The sequence below is a fragment of the Labrus mixtus genome, chromosome 12 (assembly GCF_963584025.1).
Source record: "Labrus mixtus chromosome 12, fLabMix1.1, whole genome shotgun sequence".
Lineage (NCBI taxonomy): Eukaryota > Metazoa > Chordata > Actinopteri > Labriformes > Labridae > Labrus > Labrus mixtus.
This window is the reverse complement of record NC_083623.1, coordinates 26,097,701-26,113,208: the sequence shown is the minus strand read 5'-3', so window position 1 is coordinate 26,113,208 and position 15,508 is coordinate 26,097,701. Positions and strand designations below refer to the sequence as shown.

At 47.0% G+C, this 15,508-nt stretch overlaps 1 long non-coding RNA gene and 23 other non-coding genes across 24 annotated transcripts in view; 19 read left to right on the top strand and 5 right to left on the bottom strand.

The window, feature by feature from the left end:
* LOC132984533 (uncharacterized) overlaps nt 1–15,508 on the bottom strand; it is a 301,578-nt gene that overhangs the window by 90,018 nt on the left and 196,052 nt on the right. The gene's annotated exons all lie outside the window — the stretch shown is intronic.
* trnad-guc (transfer RNA aspartic acid (anticodon GUC)) lies at nt 181–252 on the bottom strand. The gene has a single exon. It is a non-coding gene; the product is annotated as a tRNA-Asp (tRNA).
* On the top strand, nt 469–541 carry trnav-cac (transfer RNA valine (anticodon CAC)). Its single transcript has one exon. It is a non-coding gene; the product is annotated as a tRNA-Val (tRNA).
* trnav-aac (transfer RNA valine (anticodon AAC)) lies at nt 956–1,028 on the top strand. Its single transcript has one exon. It is a non-coding gene; the product is annotated as a tRNA-Val (tRNA).
* On the bottom strand, nt 1,813–1,884 carry trnad-guc (transfer RNA aspartic acid (anticodon GUC)). Its single transcript has one exon. It is a non-coding gene; the product is annotated as a tRNA-Asp (tRNA).
* On the top strand, nt 2,101–2,173 carry trnav-cac (transfer RNA valine (anticodon CAC)). The gene has a single exon. It is a non-coding gene; the product is annotated as a tRNA-Val (tRNA).
* On the top strand, nt 2,588–2,659 carry trnav-aac (transfer RNA valine (anticodon AAC)). Its single transcript has one exon. It is a non-coding gene; the product is annotated as a tRNA-Val (tRNA).
* On the top strand, nt 3,672–3,744 carry trnav-cac (transfer RNA valine (anticodon CAC)). Its single transcript has one exon. It is a non-coding gene; the product is annotated as a tRNA-Val (tRNA).
* Nucleotides 4,159–4,231, top strand: trnav-aac (transfer RNA valine (anticodon AAC)). The gene has a single exon. It is a non-coding gene; the product is annotated as a tRNA-Val (tRNA).
* On the top strand, nt 5,244–5,316 carry trnav-cac (transfer RNA valine (anticodon CAC)). Its single transcript has one exon. It is a non-coding gene; the product is annotated as a tRNA-Val (tRNA).
* Nucleotides 5,731–5,802, top strand: trnav-aac (transfer RNA valine (anticodon AAC)). The gene has a single exon. It is a non-coding gene; the product is annotated as a tRNA-Val (tRNA).
* trnav-cac (transfer RNA valine (anticodon CAC)) lies at nt 6,825–6,897 on the top strand. Its single transcript has one exon. It is a non-coding gene; the product is annotated as a tRNA-Val (tRNA).
* Nucleotides 7,312–7,384, top strand: trnav-aac (transfer RNA valine (anticodon AAC)). Its single transcript has one exon. It is a non-coding gene; the product is annotated as a tRNA-Val (tRNA).
* trnav-cac (transfer RNA valine (anticodon CAC)) lies at nt 8,407–8,479 on the top strand. The gene has a single exon. It is a non-coding gene; the product is annotated as a tRNA-Val (tRNA).
* On the top strand, nt 8,894–8,966 carry trnav-aac (transfer RNA valine (anticodon AAC)). The gene has a single exon. It is a non-coding gene; the product is annotated as a tRNA-Val (tRNA).
* trnav-cac (transfer RNA valine (anticodon CAC)) lies at nt 9,989–10,061 on the top strand. Its single transcript has one exon. It is a non-coding gene; the product is annotated as a tRNA-Val (tRNA).
* On the top strand, nt 10,476–10,548 carry trnav-aac (transfer RNA valine (anticodon AAC)). Its single transcript has one exon. It is a non-coding gene; the product is annotated as a tRNA-Val (tRNA).
* trnad-guc (transfer RNA aspartic acid (anticodon GUC)) lies at nt 11,341–11,412 on the bottom strand. Its single transcript has one exon. It is a non-coding gene; the product is annotated as a tRNA-Asp (tRNA).
* On the top strand, nt 11,629–11,701 carry trnav-cac (transfer RNA valine (anticodon CAC)). Its single transcript has one exon. It is a non-coding gene; the product is annotated as a tRNA-Val (tRNA).
* trnav-aac (transfer RNA valine (anticodon AAC)) lies at nt 12,116–12,188 on the top strand. Its single transcript has one exon. It is a non-coding gene; the product is annotated as a tRNA-Val (tRNA).
* On the top strand, nt 13,211–13,283 carry trnav-aac (transfer RNA valine (anticodon AAC)). Its single transcript has one exon. It is a non-coding gene; the product is annotated as a tRNA-Val (tRNA).
* On the bottom strand, nt 14,076–14,147 carry trnad-guc (transfer RNA aspartic acid (anticodon GUC)). The gene has a single exon. It is a non-coding gene; the product is annotated as a tRNA-Asp (tRNA).
* On the top strand, nt 14,364–14,436 carry trnav-cac (transfer RNA valine (anticodon CAC)). The gene has a single exon. It is a non-coding gene; the product is annotated as a tRNA-Val (tRNA).
* trnav-aac (transfer RNA valine (anticodon AAC)) lies at nt 14,851–14,923 on the top strand. The gene has a single exon. It is a non-coding gene; the product is annotated as a tRNA-Val (tRNA).

Genomic DNA, 15,508 nt, shown 5'->3' with positions numbered 1-15,508 from the left:
GCCAATTTCTCATTTACTTTTACCTACCATGTATGAATTTCTCTCCTTGGCCCATTTCCTTAATTTTTCCTCTTTAGAGGTACAGAGAGTTAGCTTTTTCACCTTAGCTTGAGAGTGGGGCTAGCGTGAAGCCCCTTTCTTATGTGGCAAGTAATGGGAGTGCTGCTAGAAAGAACAGATCTCCCCGTCGGGGAATCGAACCCCGGTCTTCCGCGTGACAGGCGGAGATACTGTCCACTATACTAACGAGGACTTCTGTGGTGCTGTTTTTGGCTCGTGAACGGGCTGATGGCAGTGTTCCAGCATTTACCAGCATTTAAAATACAGCCGATCCAGTAGGCAGAGTTTTGCTGACAGTGTTAAGTGGTGAAAGTCCCACAAATGTTGGGTTAAGTCCTCCCCGTACTGCATCAGCAGTCGCCGGTGATTGAGTGCATGCGAGGAAACACAAAGGATACACACAGACCAGTTTCCGTAGTGTAGTGGTTATCACGTTCGCCTCACACGCGAAAGGTCCCCGGTTCGAAACCGGGCGGAAACATTCTATTGGTGTGTTTTACCCCCCTGAGGATTTATCTCTAACTCAACTCTGTCCAAACATCACGTGCCGTGTCGATATAAAGCACAGTGAACACATTGGTTGATGAAGGCGAAAGACAGGAACCAGCAACTTCAATCACCCCGTCCATTTCCAATAGTTATGTCCATTTGAGCTGCAGTGTATTGCATACACCTTACCTTTCCATTCTCTTTAGCTTTCATCCTGAAAGTAACCATCTTGTCACCTGTGCAGAATGACGTGGTGTTTGTTGCTGGTAGTTCTGTCGTTCATGGTGCATAACCATCAGCAGGTAGAAAAGTCAACTCTGAATAACCGGTTGTCCAGCATTTGAAGCGTTTGAATTCAGAAAGCCAGTTGACTACGTGACGAATGACCACAAGGAGCCTTTTGTCAGTTTCCGTAGTGTAGTGGTCATCACGTTGGCCTAACACGCGAAAGGTCCCCGGATCGAGACTGGGCGGAAACAAGTGGATGTTCTCTTTCTGCTGTGGATAATCTCCTTTGGCAGACACGTCCGCTTGAATGCTAAATCCTCACGCAGGGACCGCATCTCCTCTTTCACAGGCATTCAGGTCCCCTTTTGTAGCCCAATAGCAATTACCAATGGCATTTTAGGGGACCTGGCTTATATGCAGGAAGTCCATCAAAGTTGAGAGCAAAAGAGGCAAACCGGAGGCAAACCTGGAACCTATCTGCTCTCATCTGACGACTACATAGCCTTATGTTAATCTCTCAGAACATATCTGCTTATTGCGGCAGGGAGCAATCAGGTGGTAAATGTAATCTCTCCACCCCAACTCCATGCTGGTGTCTCGAGTAGCTAGTCACACTGTTATAGATGACCAGCACACAGAATCGGTAGTCATGGCCAGGATGTCCTTCAAAGCTTGTGTCGAGGTCCAGAAATATTGTCTGTTGCTCTGAGCTTGCTAGGAGTATAACAATCAGACTGTGCCCAGTCCAATACTCAGGCAACCTCACAATGTTTGGAGCACTGTGTAAACCATGGTGTACACAGGTACACCATGGTTTGATGATAAGTACAGCTGAGGGGGACTTAAAAATTCACTGTGACAATGCCAATTTCTTTTACCTACCATGTATGAATTTCTCTCCTTGGCCCATTTCCTTAATTTTTCCTCTTTAGAGGTACAGAGAGTTAGCTTTTTCACCTTAGCTTGAGAGTGGGGCTAGCGTGAAGCCCCTTTCTTATGTGGCAAGTAATGGGAGTGCTGCTAGAAAGAACAGATCTCCCCGTCGGGGAATCGAACCCCGGTCTTCCGCGTGACAGGCGGAGATACTGTCCACTATACTAACGAGGACTTCTGTGGTGCTGTTTTTGGCTCGTGAACGGGCTGATGGCAGTGTTCCAGCATTTACCAGCATTTAAAATACAGCCGGTCCAGTAGGCAGAGTTTTGCTGACAGTGTTAAGTGGTGAAAGTCCCACAAATGTTGGGTTAAGTCCTCCCCGTACTGCATCAGCAGTCGCCGGTGATTGAGTGCATGCGAGGAAACACAAAGGATACACACAGACCAGTTTCCGTAGTGTAGTGGTTATCACGTTCGCCTCACACGCGAAAGGTCCCCGGTTCGAAACCGGGCGGAAACATTCTATTGGTGTGTTTTACCCCCCTGAGGATTTATCTCTAACTCAACTCTGTCCAAACATCACGTGCCGTGTCGATATAAAGCACAGTGAACACATTGGTTGATGAAGGCGAAAGACAGGAACCAGCAACTTCAATCACCCCGTCCATTTCCAATAGTTATGTCCATTTGAGCTGCAGTGTATTGCATACACCTTACCTTTCCATTCTCTTTAGCTTTCATCCTGAAAGTAACCATCTTGTCACCTGTGCAGAATGACGTGGTGTTTGTTGCTGGTAGTTCTGTCGTTCATGGTGCATAACCATCAGCAGGTAGAAAAGTCAACTCTGAATAACCGGTTGTCCAGCATTTGAAGCGTTTGAATTCAGAAAGCCAGTTGACTACGTGACGAATGACCACAAGGAGCCTTTTGTCAGTTTCCGTAGTGTAGTGGTCATCACATTCGCCTAACATGGAAAGGTCCCCGGTTCGAGACCGGGCGGAAACAAGCGGATGTTCTCTTTCTGCTGTGGATAATCTCCTTTGGCAGACACGTCCGCTTGAATGCTAAATCCTCACGCAGGGACCGCATCTCCTCTTTCACAGGCATTCAGGTCCCCTTTTGTAGCCCAATAGCAATTACCAATGGCATTTTAGGGGACCTGGCTTATATGCAGGAAGTCCATCAAAGTTGAGAGCAAAAGAGGCAAACCGGAGGCAAACCTGGAACCTATCTGCTCTCATCTGACGACTACATAGCCTTATGTTAATCTCTCAGAACATATCTGCTTATTGCGGCAGGGAGCAATCAGGTGGTAAATGTAATCTCTCCACCCCAACTCCATGCTGGTGTCTCGAGTAGCTAGTCACACTGTTATAGATGACCAGCACACAGAATCGGTAGTCATGGCCAGGATGTCCTTCAAAGCTTGTGTCGAGGTCCAGAAATATTGTCTGTTGCTCTGAGCTTGCTAGGAGTATAACAATCAGACTGTGCCCAGTCCAATACTCAGGCAACCTCACAATGTTTGGAGCACTGTGTAAACCATGGTGTACACAGGTACACCATGGTTTGATGATAAGTACAGCTGAGGGGGACTTAAAAATTCACTGTGACAATGCCAATTTCTCATTTTCTTTTACCTACCATGTATGAATTTCTCTCCTTGGCCCATTTCCTTAATTTTTCCTCTTTAGAGGTACAGAGAGTTAGCTTTTTCACCTTAGCTTGAGAGTGGGGCTAGCGTGAAGCCCCTTTCTTATGTGGCAAGTAATGGGAGTGCTGCTAGAAAGAATAGATCTCCCCGTCTGGGAATCGAACCCCGGTCTTCCGCGTGACAGGCGGAGATGATGGCAGTGTTCCAGCATTTAAAATACAGCCGGTCCAGTAGGCAGAGTTTTGCTGACAGTGTTAAGTGGTGAAAGTCCCACAAATGTTGGGTTAAGTCCTCCCCGTACTGCATCAGCAGTCGCCGGTGATTGAGTGCATGCGAGGAAACACAAAGAATACACACAGACCAGTTTCCGTAGTGTAGTGGTTATCACGTTCGCTTCACACGCGAAAGGTCCCTGGTTCGAAACCGGGCGGAAACATTCTATTGGTGTGTTTTACCCCCCTGAGGATTTATCTCTAACTCAACTCTGTCCAAACATCACGTGCCGTGTCGATATAAAGCACAGTGAACACATTGGTTGATGAAGGCGAAAGACAGGAACCAGCAACTTCAATCACCCCGTCCATTTCCAATAGTTATGTCCATTTGAGCTGCAGTGTATTGCATACACCTTACCTTTCCATTCTCTTTAGCTTTCATCCTGAAAGTAACCATCTTGTCACCTGTGCAGAATGACGTGGTGTTTGTTGCTGGTAGTTCTGTCGTTCATGGTGCATAACCATCAGCAGGTAGAAAAGTCAACTCTGAATAACCGGTTGTCCAGCATTTGAAGCGTTTGAATTCAGAAAGCCAGTTGACTACGTGACGAATGACCACAAGGAGCCTTTTGTCAGTTTCCGTAGTGTAGTGGTCATCACATTCGCCTAACACGCGAAAGGTCCCCGGTTCGAGACCGGGCGGAAACAAGCGGATGTTCTCTTTCTGCTGTGGATAATCTCCTTTGGCAGACACGTCCGCTTGAATGCTAAATCCTCACGCAGGGACCGCATCTCCTCTTTCACAGGCATTCAGGTCCCCTTTTGTAGCCCAATAGCAATTACCAATGGCATTTTAGGGGACCTGGCTTATATGCAGGAAGTCCATCAAAGTTGAGAGCAAAAGAGGCAAACCGGAGGCAAACCTGGAACCTATCTGCTCTCATCTGACGACTACATAGCCTTATGTTAATCTCTCAGAACATATCTGCTTATTGCGGCAGGGAGCAATCAGGTGGTAAATGTAATCTCTCCACCCCAACTCCATGCTGGTGTCTCGAGTAGCTAGTCACACTGTTATAGATGACCAGCACACAGAATCGGTAGTCATGGCCAGGATGTCCTTCAAAGCTTGTGTCGAGGTCCAGAAATATTGTCTGTTGCTCTGAGCTTGCTAGGAGTATAACAATCAGACTGTGCCCAGTCCAATACTCAGGCAACCTCACAATGTTTGGAGCACTGTGTAAACCATGGTGTACACAGGTACACCATGGTTTGATGATAAGTACAGCTGAGGGGGACTTAAAAATTCACTGTGACAATGCCAATTTCTCATTTTCTTTTACCTACCATGTATGAATTTCTCTCCTTGGCCCATTTCCTTAATTTTTCCTCTTTAGAGGTACAGAGAGTTAGCTTTTTCACCTTAGCTTGAGAGTGGGGCTAGCGTGAAGCCCCTTTCTTATGTGGCAAGTAATGGGAGTGCTGCTAGAAAGAATAGATCTCCCCGTCTGGGAATCGAACCCCGGTCTTCCGCGTGACAGGCGGAGATGATGGCAGTGTTCCAGCATTTAAAATACAGCCGGTCCAGTAGGCAGAGTTTTGCTGACAGTGTTAAGTGGTGAAAGTCCCACAAATGTTGGGTTAAGTCCTCCCCGTGCTGCATCAGCAGTCGCCGGTGATTGAGTGTATGCGAGGAAACACAAAGAATGCACCCCGGCCAGTTTCCGTAGTGTAGTGGTTATCACGTTCGCCTCACACGCGAAAGGTCCCCGGTTCGAAACCGGGCGGAAACATTCTATTGGTGTGTTTTACCCCCCTGAGGATTTATCTCTAACTCAACTCTGTCCAAACATCACGTGCCGTGTCGATATAAAGCACAGTGAACACATTGGTTGATGATGGTGAAAGACAGGAACCAGCAACTTCAATCACCCCGTCCATTTCCAATAGTTATGTCCATTTGAGCTGCAGTGTATTGCATACACCTTACCTTTCCATTCTCTTTAGCTTTCATCCTGAAAGTAACCATCTTGTCACCTGTGCAGAATGACGTGGTGTTTGTTGCTGGTAGTTCTGTCGTTCATGGTGCATAACCATCAGCAGGTAGAAAAGTCAACTCTGAATAACCGGTTGTCCAGCATTTGAAGCGTTTGAATTCAGAAAGCCAGTTGACTACGTGACGAATGACCACAAGGAGCCTTTTGTCAGTTTCCGTAGTGTAGTGGTCATCACGTTGGCCTAACACGCGAAAGGTCCCGGATCGAGACCGGGCGGAAACAAGTGGATGTTCTCTTTCTGCTGTGGATAATCTCCTTTGGCAGACACGTCCGCTTGAATGCTAAATCCTCACGCAGGGACCGCATCTCCTCTTTCACAGGCATTGAGGTCCCCTTTTGTAGCCCAATAGCAATTACCAATGGCATTTTAGGGGACCTGGCTTATATGCAGGAAGTCCATCAAAGTTGAGAGCAAAAGAGGCAAACCGGAGGCAAACCTGGAACCTATCTGCTCTCATCTGACGACTACATAGCCTTATGTTAATCTCTCAGAACATATCTGCTTATTGCGGCAGGGAGCAATCAGGTGGTAAATGTAATCTCTCCACCCCAACTCCATGCTGGTGTCTCGAGTAGCTAGTCACACTGTTATAGATGACCAGCACACAGAATCGGTAGTCATGGCCAGGATGTCCTTCAAAGCTTGTGTCGAGGTCCAGAAATATTGTCTGTTGCTCTGAGCTTGCTAGGAGTATAACAATCAGACTGTGCCCAGTCCAATACTCAGGCAACCTCACAATGTTTGGAGCACTGTGTAAACCATGGTGTACACAGGTACACCATGGTTTGATGATAAGTACAGCTGAGGGGGACTTAAAAATTCACTGTGACAATGCCAATTTCTCATTTTCTTTTACCTACCATGTATGAATTTCTCTCCTTGGCCCATTTCCTTAATTTTTCCTCTTTAGAGGTACAGAGAGTTACCTTTTTCACCTCAGCTTGAGAGTGGGGCTAGCGTGAAGCCCCTTTCTTATGTGGCAAGTAATGGGAGTGCTGCTAGAAAGAATAGATCTCCCCGTCTGGGAATCGAACCCCGGTCTTCCGCGTGACAGGCGGAGATGATGGCAGTGTTCCAGCATTTACCAGCATTTAAAATACAGCCGGTCCAGTAGGCAGAGTTTTGCTGACAGTGTTAAGTGGTGAAAGTCCCACAAATGTTGGGTTAAGTCCTCCCCGTACTGCATCAGCAGTCGCCGGTGATTGAGTGCATGCGAGGAAACACAAAGGATACACACAGACCAGTTTCCGTAGTGTAGTGGTTATCACGTTCGCCTCACACGCGAAAGGTCCCCGGTTCGAAACCGGGCGGAAACATTCTATTGGTGTGTTTTACCCCCCTGAGGATTTATCTCTAACTCAACTCTGTCCAAACATCACGTGCCGTGTCGATATAAAGCACAGTGAACACATTGGTTGATGAAGGCGAAAGACAGGAACCAGCAACTTCAATCACCCCGTCCATTTCCAATAGTTATGTCCATTTGAGCTGCAGTGTATTGCATACACCTTACCTTTCCATTCTCTTTAGCTTTCATCCTGAAAGTAACCATCTTGTCACCTGTGCAGAATGACGTGGTGTTTGTTGCTGGTAGTTCTGTCGTTCATGGTGCATAACCATCAGCAGGTAGAAAAGTCAACTCTGAATAACCGGTTGTCCAGCATTTGAAGCGTTTGAATTCAGAAAGCCAGTTGACTACGTGACGAATGACCACAAGGAGCCTTTTGTCAGTTTCCGTAGTGTAGTGGTCATCACATTCGCCTAACACGCGAAAGGTCCCCGGTTCGAGACCGGGCGGAAACAAGCGGATGTTCTCTTTCTGCTGTGGATAATCTCCTTTGGCAGACACATCCGCTTGAATGCTAAATCCTCACGCAGGGACCGCATCTCCTTTTTCACAGGCATTCAGGTCCCCTTTTGTAACCCAATAGCAATTACCAATGGCATTTTAGGGGACCTGGCTTATATGCAGGAAGTCCATCAAAGTTGAGAGCAAAAGAGGCAAACCGGAGGCAAACCTGGAACCTATCTGCTCTCATCTGACGACTACATAGCCTTATGTTAATCTCTCAGAACATATCTGCTTATTGCGGCAGGGAGCAATCAGGTGGTAAATGTAATCTCTCCACCCCAACTCCATGCTGGTGTCTCGAGTAGCTAGTCACACTGTTATAGATGACCAGCACACAGAATCGGTAGTCATGGCCAGGATGTCCTTCAAAGCTTGTGTCGAGGTCCAGAAATATTGTCTGTTGCTCTGAGCTTGCTAGGAGTATAACAATCAGACTGTGCCCAGTCCAATACTCAGGCAACCTCACAATGTTTGGAGCACTGTGTAAACCATGGTGTACACAGGTACACCATGGTTTGATGATAAGTACAGCTGAGGGGGACTTAAAAATTCACTGTGACAATGCCAATTTCTCATTTTCTTTTACCTACCATGTATGAATTTCTCTCCTTGGCCCATTTCCTTAATTTTTCCTCTTTAGAGGTACAGAGAGTTACCTTTTTCACCTCAGCTTGAGAGTGGGGCTAGCGTGAAGCCCCTTTCTTATGTGGCAAGTAATGGGAGTGCTGCTAGAAAGAATAGATCTCCCCGTCTGGGAATCGAACCCCGGTCTTCCGCGTGACAGGCGGAGATGATGGCAGTGTTCCAGCATTTACCAGCATTTAAAATACAGCCGGTCCAGTAGGCAGAGTTTTGCTGACAGTGTTAAGTGGTGAAAGTCCCACAAATGTTGGGTTAAGTCCTCCCCGTGCTGCATCAGCAGTCGCCGGTGATTGAGTGCATGCGAGGAAACACAAAGAATGCACCCCGACCAGTTTCCGTAGTGTAGTGGTTATCACGTTCGCCTCACACGCGAAAGGTCCCCGGTTCGAAACCGGGCGGAAACATTCTATTGGTGTGTTTTACCCCCCTGAGGATTTATCTCTAACTCAACTCTGTCCAAACATCACGTGCCGTGTCGATATAAAGCACAGTGAACACATTGGTTGATGATGGTGAAAGACAGGAACCAGCAACTTCAATCACCCCGTCCATTTCCAATAGTTATGTCCATTTGAGCTGCAGTGTATTGCATACACCTTACCTTTCCATTCTCTTTAGCTTTCATCCTGAAAGTAACCATCTTGTCACCTGTGCAGAATGACGTGGTGTTTGTTGCTGGTAGTTCTGTCGTTCATGGTGCATAACCATCAGCAGGTAGAAAAGTCAACTCTGAATAACCGGTTGTCCAGCATTTGAAGCGTTTGAATTCAGAAAGCCAGTTGACTACGTGACGAATGACCACAAGGAGCCTTTTGTCAGTTTCCGTAGTGTAGTGGTCATCATGTTGGCCTAACACGCGAAAGGTCCCCGGATCGAGACCGGGCGGAAACAAGTGGATGTTCTCTTTCTGCTGTGGATAATCTCCTTTGGCAGACACGTCCGCTTGAATGCTAAATCCTCACGCAGGGACCGCATCTCCTCTTTCACAGGCATTGAGGTCCCCTTTTGTAGCCCAATAGCAATTACCAATGGCATTTTAGGGGACCTGGCTTATATGCAGGAAGTCCATCAAAGTTGAGAGCAAAAGAGGCAAACCGGAGGCAAACCTGGAACCTATCTGCTCTCATCTGACGACTACATAGCCTTATGTTAATCTCTCAGAACATATCTGCTTATTGCGGCAGGGAGCAATCAGGTGGTAAATGTAATCTCTCCACCCCAACTCCATGCTGGTGTCTCGAGTAGCTAGTCACACTGTTATAGATGACCAGCACACAGAATCGGTAGTCATGGCCAGGATGTCCTTCAAAGCTTGTGTCGAGGTCCAGAAATATTGTCTGTTGCTCTGAGCTTGCTAGGAGTATAACAATCAGACTGTGCCCAGTCCAATACTCAGGCAACCTCACAATGTTTGGAGCACTGTGTAAACCATGGTGTACACAGGTACACCATGGTTTGATGATAAGTACAGCTGAGGGGGACTTAAAAGTTCACTGTGACAATGCCAATTTCTCATTTTCTTTTACCTACCATGTATGAATTTCTCTCCTTGGCCCATTTCCTTAATTTTTCCTCTTTAGAGGTACAGAGAGTTACCTTTTTCACCTCAGCTTGAGAGTGGGGCTAGCGTGAAGCCCCTTTCTTATGTGGCAAGTAATGGGAGTGCTGCTAGAAAGAATAGATCTCCCCGTCTGGGAATCGAACCCCGGTCTTCCGCGTGACAGGCGGAGATGATGGCAGTGTTCCAGCATTTACCAGCATTTAAAATACAGCCGGTCCAGTAGGCAGAGTTTTGCTGACAGTGTTAAGTGGTGAAAGTCCCACAAATGTTGGGTTAAGTCCTCCCCGTACTGCATCAGCAGTCGCCGGTGATTGAGTGCATGCGAGGAAACACAATGGATACACACAGACCAGTTTCCGTAGTGTAGTGGTTATCACGTTCGCCTCACACGCGAAAGGTCCCTGGTTCGAAACCGGGCGGAAACATTCTATTGGTGTGTTTTACCCCCCTGAGGATTTATCTCTAACTCAACTCTGTCCAAACATCACGTGCCGTGTCGATATAAAGCACAGTGAACACATTGGTTGATGAAGGCGAAAGACAGGAACCAGCAACTTCAATCACCCCGTCCATTTCCAATAGTTATGTCCATTTGAGCTGCAGTGTATTGCATACACCTTACCTTTCCATTCTCTTTAGCTTTCATCCTGAAAGTAACCATCTTGTCACCTGTGCAGAATGACGTGGTGTTTGTTGCTGGTAGTTCTGTCGTTCATGGTGAATAACCATCAGCAGGTAGAAAAGTCAACTCTGAATAACCGGTTGTCCAGCATTTGAAGCGTTTGAATTCAGAAAGCCAGTTGACTACGTGACGAATGACCACAAGGAGCCTTTTGTCAGTTTCCGTAGTGTAGTGGTCATCACGTTCGCCTAACACGCGAAAGGTCCCCGGTTCAAGACCGGGCGGAAACAAGCGGGTGTTCTCTTTCTGCTGTGGATAATCTCCTTTTGCAGACACGTCCGCTTGAATGCTAAATCCTCACGCAGGGACCGCATCTCCTTTTTCACAGGCATTCAGGTCCCCTTTTGTAGCCCAATAGCAATTACCAATGGCATTTTAGGGGACCTGGCTTATATGCAGGAAGTCCATCAAAGTTGAGAGCAAAAGAGGCAAACCGGAGGCAAACCTGGAACCTATCTGCTCTCATCTGACGACTACATAGCCTTATGTTAATCTCTCAGAACATATCTGCTTATTGCGGCAGGGAGCAATCAGGTGGTAAATGTAATCTCTCCACCCCAACTCCATGCTGGTGTCTCGAGTAGCTAGTCACACTGTTATAGATGACCAGCACACAGAATCGGTAGTCATGGCCAGGATGTCCTTCAAAGCTTGTGTCGAGGTCCAGAAATATTGTCTGTTGCTCTGAGCTTGCTAGGAGTATAACAATCAGACTGTGCCCAGTCCAATACTCAGGCAACCTCACAATGTTTGGAGCACTGTGTAAACCATGGTGTACACAGGTACACCATGGTTTGATGATAAGTACAGCTGAGGGGGACTTAAAAATTCACTGTGACAATGCCAATTTCTCATTTTCTTTTACCTACCATGTATGAATTTCTCTCCTTGGCCCATTTCCTTAATTTTTCCTCTTTAGAGGTACAGAGAGTTAGCTTTTTCACCTTAGTTTGAGAGTGGGGCTAGCGTGAAGCCCCTTTCTTATGTGGCAAGTAATGGGAGTGCTGCTAGAAAGAATAGATCTCCCCGTCGGGGAATCGAACCCCTGTCTTCCGCGTGACAGGCGGAGATACTGTCCACTATACTAACGAGGACTTCTGTGGTGCTGTTTTTGGCTCGTGAACGGGCTGATGGCAGTGTTCCAGCATTTACCAGCATTTAAAATACAGCCGGTCCAGTAGGCAGAGTTTTGCTGACAGTGTTAAGTGGTGAAAGTCCCACAAATGTTGGGTTAAGTCCTCCCTGTACTGCATCAGCAGTCGCCGGTGATTGAGTGCATGCGAGGAAACACAAAGGATACACACAGACCAGTTTCCGTAGTGTAGTGGTTATCACGTTCGCCTCACACGCGAAAGGTCCCCGGTTCGAAACCGGGCGGAAACATTCTATTGGTGTGTTTTACCCCCCTGAGGATTTATCTCTAACTCAACTCTGTCCAAACATCACGTGCCGTGTCGATATAAAGCACAGTGAACACATTGGTTGATGAAGGCGAAAGACAGGAACCAGCAACTTCAATCACCCCGTCCATTTCCAATAGTTATGTCCATTTGAGCTGCAGTGTATTGCATACACCTTACCTTTCCATTCTCTTTAGCTTTCATCCTGAAAGTAACCATCTTGTCACCTGTGCAGAATGACGTGGTGTTTGTTGCTGGTAGTTCTGTCGTTCATGGTGCATAACCATCAGCAGGTAGAAAAGTCAACTCTGAATAACCGGTTGTCCAGCATTTGAAGCGTTTGAATTCAGAAAGCCAGTTGACTACGTGACGAATGACCACAAGGAGCCTTTTGTCAGTTTCCGTAGTGTAGTGGTCATCACATTCGCCTAACACGCGAAAGGTCCCCGGTTCGAGACCGGGCGGAAACAAGCGGATGTTCTCTTTCTGCTGTGGATAATCTCCTTTGGCAGACACATCCGCTTGAATGCTAAATCCTCACGCAGGGACCGCATCTCCTTTTTCACAGGCATTCAGGTCCCCTTTTGTAACCCAATAGCAATTACCAATGGCATTTTAGGGGACCTGGCTTATATGCAGGAAGTCCATCAAAGTTGAGAGCAAAAGAGGCAAACCGGAGGCAAACCTGGAACCTATCTGCTCTCATCTGACGACTACATAGCCTTATGTTAATCTCTCAGAACATATCTGCTTATTGCGGCAGGGAGCAATCAGGTGGTAAATGTAATCTCTCCACCCCAACTCCATGCTGGTGTCTCGAGTAGCTAGTCACACTGTTATAGATGACCAGCACACAGAATCGGTAGTCATGGCCAGGATGTCCTTCAAAGCTTGTGTCGAGGTCCAGAAATATTGTCTGTTGCTCTGAGCTTGCTAGGAGTATAACAATCAGACTGTGCCCAGTCCAATACTCAGGCAACCTCACAATGTTTGGAGCACTGTGTAAACCATGGTGTACACAGGTACACCATGGTTTGATGATAAGTACAGCTGAGGGGGACTTAAAAATTCACTGTGACAATGCCAATTTCTCATTTTCTTTTACCTACCATGTATGAATTTCTCTCCTTGGCCCATTTCCTTAATTTTTCCTCTTTAGAGGTACAGAGAGTTAGCTTTTTCACCTTAGCTTGAGAGTGGGGCTAGCGTGAAGCCCCTTTCTTATGTGGCAAGTAATGGGAGTGCTGCTAGAAAGAATAGATCTCCCCGTCTGGGAATCGAACCCCGGTCTTCCGCGTGACAGGCGGAGATGATGGCAGTGTTCCAGCATTTACCAGCATTTAAAATACAGCCGGTCCAGTAGGCAGAGTTTTGCTGACAGTGTTAAGTGGTGAAAGTCCCACAAATGTTGGGTTAAGTCCTCCCCGTGCTGCATCAGCAGTCGCCGGTGATTGAGTGCATGCGAGGAAACACAAAGAATGCACCCCGACCAGTTTCCGTAGTGTAGTGGTCATCATGTTGGCCTAACACGCGAAAGGTCCCCGGATCGAGACCGGGCGGAAACAAGTGGATGTTCTCTTTCTGCTGTGGATAATCTTCTTTGGCAGACACGTCCGCTTGAATGCTAAATCCTCACGCAGGGACCGCATCTCCTTTTTCACAGGCATTCAGGTCCCCTTTTGTAGCCCAATAGCAATTACCAATGGCATTTTAGGGGACCTGGCTTATATGCAGGAAGTCCATCAAAGTTGAGAGCAAAAGAGGCAAACCGGAGGCAAACCTGGAACCTATCTGCTCTCATCTGACGACTACATAGCCTTATGTTAATCTCTCAGAACATATCTGCTTATTGCGGCAGGGAGCAATCAGGTGGTAAATGTAATCTCTCCACCCCAACTCCATGCTGGTGTCTCGAGTAGCTAGTCACACTGTTATAGATGACCAGCACACAGAATCGGTAGTCATGGCCAGGATGTCCTTCAAAGCTTGTGTCGAGGTCCAGAAATATTGTCTGTTGCTCTGAGCTTGCTAGGAGTATAACAATCAGACTGTGCCCAGTCCAATACTCAGGCAACCTCACAATGTTTGGAGCACTGTGTAAACCATGGTGTACACAGGTACACCATGGTTTGATGATAAGTACAGCTGAGGGGGACTTAAAAATTCACTGTGACAATGCCAATTTCTCATTTTCTTTTACCTACCATGTATGAATTTCTCTCCTTGGCCCATTTCCTTAATTTTTCCTCTTTAGAGGTACAGAGAGTTAGCTTTTTCACCTTAGTTTGAGAGTGGGGCTAGCGTGAAGCCCCTTTCTTATGTGGCAAGTAATGGGAGTGCTGCTAGAAAGAATAGATCTCCCCGTCGGGGAATCGAACCCCTGTCTTCCGCGTGACAGGCGGAGATACTGTCCACTATACTAACGAGGACTTCTGTGGTGCTGTTTTTGGCTCGTGAACGGGCTGATGGCAGTGTTCCAGCATTTACCAGCATTTAAAATACAGCCGGTCCAGTAGGCAGAGTTTTGCTGACAGTGTTAAGTGGTGAAAGTCCCACAAATGTTGGGTTAAGTCCTCCCTGTACTGCATCAGCAGTCGCCGGTGATTGAGTGCATGCGAGGAAACACAAAGGATACACACAGACCAGTTTCCGTAGTGTAGTGGTTATCACGTTCGCCTCACACGCGAAAGGTCCCCGGTTCGAAACCGGGCGGAAACATTCTATTGGTGTGTTTTACCCCCCTGAGGATTTATCTCTAACTCAACTCTGTCCAAACATCACGTGCCGTGTCGATATAAAGCACAGTGAACACATTGGTTGATGAAGGCGAAAGACAGGAACCAGCAACTTCAATCACCCCGTCCATTTCCAATAGTTATGTCCATTTGAGCTGCAGTGTATTGCATACACCTTACCTTTCCATTCTCTTTAGCTTTCATCCTGAAAGTAACCATCTTGTCACCTGTGCAGAATGACGTGGTGTTTGTTGCTGGTAGTTCTGTCGTTCATGGTGCATAACCATCAGCAGGTAGAAAAGTCAACTCTGAATAACCGGTTGTCCAGCATTTGAAGCGTTTGAATTCAGAAAGCCAGTTGACTACGTGACGAATGACCACAAGGAGCCTTTTGTCAGTTTCCGTAGTGTAGTGGTCATCACATTCGCCTAACACGCGAAAGGTCCCCGGTTCGAGACCGGGCGGAAACAAGCGGATGTTCTCTTTCTGCTGTGGATAATCTCCTTTGGCAGACACATCCGCTTGAATGCTAAATCCTCACGCAGGGACCGCATCTCCTTTTTCACAGGCATTCAGGTCCCCTTTTGTAACCCAATAGCAATTACCAATGGCATTTTAGGGGACCTGGCTTATATGCAGGAAGTCCATCAAAGTTGAGAGCAAAAGAGGCAAACCGGAGGCAAACCTGGAACCTATCTGCTCTCATCTGACGACTACATAGCCTTATGTTAATCTCTCAGAACATATCTGCTTATTGCGGCAGGGAGCAATCAGGTGGTAAATGTAATCTCTCCACCCCAACTCCATGCTGGTGTCTCGAGTAGCTAGTCACACTGTTATAGATGACCAGCACACAGAATCGGTAGTCATGGCCAGGATGTCCTTCAAAGCTTGTGTCGAGGTCCAGAAATATTGTCTGTTGCTCTGAGCTTGCTAGGAGTATAACAATCAGACTGTGCCCAGTCCAATACTCAGGCAACCTCACAATGTTTGGAGCACTGTGTAAACCATGGTGTACACAGGTACACCATGGTTTGATGATAAGTACAGCTGAG